This window comes from Penaeus vannamei, chromosome 14 (assembly GCF_042767895.1).
Source record: "Penaeus vannamei isolate JL-2024 chromosome 14, ASM4276789v1, whole genome shotgun sequence".
NCBI lineage: Eukaryota > Metazoa > Arthropoda > Malacostraca > Decapoda > Penaeidae > Penaeus > Penaeus vannamei.
In genome coordinates, this window is record NC_091562.1 from 24,395,958 (window position 1) to 24,398,457 (window position 2,500).

The 2,500-nt window shown below is 44.7% G+C and overlaps 1 protein-coding gene across 1 annotated transcript in view; it reads left to right on the plus strand.

The window, feature by feature from the left end:
• Positions 1-2,500, plus strand: part of Ubc4 (ubiquitin conjugating enzyme 4) — a 19,988-nt gene that overhangs the window by 10,867 nt on the left and 6,621 nt on the right. The gene's annotated exons all lie outside the window — the stretch shown is intronic.

Sequence of the window (2,500 nt, forward strand, 5' to 3'; positions counted from 1 at the left end):
CTCTTTGCCTCCTGTCCATGTTTCTTTACTACTCTCACCTCTATAAACTTCTTGGGTAGTCTTTTGAGCCCAGTCAAGTGGGAAAAATTCTTTGTGATATCCCCTACAGCCCCTTACTTTGACAATACCTTCCTCTTCTAACGATATCTCCAAAAACGAGTAGGCAAAATTTCCTTCTGCAGCTTTTCCTACCATTTATATCTTGTAATAGTAACATCTGAGTCCCAAGCTCATCCATTATTTACCCTAACTGATCTCACTGGCAAACCTATTCCTCCCCCCTTAATAACTGCACTGAAACAGTTTCCTTTTCATTGGCTAATTGCCCTGTATACAACATTGATTGGTCAGAGTGAAAACAACTTGTTGCCTGCCTCATTCACTGATGCAGTATCAGTACAGTGCTACATCAATATTGCCAAGATTACATGACCAGTTCATATTGGTGGAGGGTCCTTCCCTGTTTGACCATATCAACCCAGCCTCTATGAATGTCAGAAATGTTGGAAATTTGACCACCCTACTTAGTACTGTTGCTCCACAGCCCACTGCTCGCTATGTGGTCAACCTGGTCATGACCATTCAAATTGTTCTACGCTATCACACGCTGTACAAATTATGGTGGCTCCTGTAATGTATTTTATTGGAATTTTCTTGCCTACAAATCGAAGTCTGAGGAAGTAGTTCTCTGATTCAAAAATGGCCTGACTTTACACAAGGCCAGCCAGGAAGCATGCCAATGAGGTTTTTCTCTTTGCTACCTCTTCCAATGTTGTCTTTCACTCCACTCCTCTCTGTCCTTCTACAAGATGTCTCAGCATCTCCCCCAGTATCTGTTCCCCATACCCCTTACCATCCTACCTCCCTCCCAATCTCTTGCTCGTTGTTGTCATGGGAGGGCTTACAAGGTTGAGACTGAGACTAAGGCCCAAGGTAGGGGATCGCCCCTACCTTGGGCCTCAGCCCTTGCCTCAACTAATTTTGATTCATCTTTTCTTCTCTCCTTTCCTCTTCCATATCTTCTTCATCCCCTTCTTCTATCCCATTCTGAAGGTGAGAGAGCCGTGCTGAAAGGATGAAAGGCTGGCATTGTATTCCCTTGGTTAAATGCCTAGCCCTTACCCCTTATGGGGACCCTGAGGGGTATACCATTTCTTTTCTCTATTTTATTGAGGCTCACCATGGCCAGTAATGAAGATTCTTTACCCTTAATAGGAGCATTAAAGCTTGCCCCTTCATCAGCTAGCCTATCTGAATTTGGTTTTCATGGATTTCCGACCCCTGCCCCTCCTTTGACCACGGCTCTGACCACTGATACTAATACTCCCTCCTCGACGCTTTCTGACAACTCTATCTATTCCAAAACACCCACCCTGGTTTTTAGTCAATCTCTAGAAAGCACCCCTTCCTCTCTCGCAACATTCTCCTCTCCATCTACTGCACAGTCTTTTTCAATGTCTACCCCCTCTTCCCTTACTACTATTTTTCATCCTTATTGTCCCCCCACAGAACTACTCCACTCCACACCACCCCATCTTCCTCTCACCCTCATCCTTCTACTGCCTCTACCTCTGCAAACCTTTTGAGTACTCTCATTGGCCCAGTCAAGTGGAATCAATTCTTTGTGATTCCCCCCATATTTGAGAATACCCTTCTCTTTCAATAGTGTCTCCAAAAACAAGTAGGCAAAGTTACCTTTTGCAATCACTCCGATCGTTCACACTGTGTCACAGTTACATCTGAATCCCAAGCTTGTGCACTATCTACCCTAACTAACCTTACTGGCAAACCTACTCCTGCTGAACCTCACCCCTCTCTTATTATTTATACTGGAACTGTTTCTATCCCCCCAAATGCTTATCCTATCTACAAGGACTGATCACACTGTGAAAATGACCTACTTACCTGCCATGCTGATTATGATGCAGTGGCAGTACAGTGCTACACTATTCCTCCCAGAGGCCAGTGTAAGTTTCATGTCAATATTGCCAAAATTAGCTTCCGTAGACATGACCTCCCCCATGAAGTTTATATTGGTGGATTGTCCTACCATATCGACCCCTCCTCGTCATTGTCAGAAATGTTGGCATTTTGGTCACCCAGCCAAACACTGTTCATATTGCCCTGCACGTACATGTGCCAATTGCGGAGACTCCCATATGGTATTTTATAGAAGCTACCCTACCTATAAGCTTGAATGTGACGTAGGAGTCCTCAGATTCAAACTTGGCCCCACTCTACAAGAGGCCAGACAAGAAGCACGACGATGAGGTTTTTCTATCTCAACTTATTCCAAAACAGTCCTCAGCTCTGCTCCCCCACCATCCTCACAAGATGTTTCTGCATCTTCCTCAGTATTTCTTCCCTATACCCTAAACCATCCTATGTTTATTCACCCTATCCCCGTTGCGCCAGGCAACCTAAACATTCCACTCCACCCTCTCTAACTACATCCTTTCCTACAGGTTCCTCCTCTTCTCCTCCTCATAAAAGAACATTT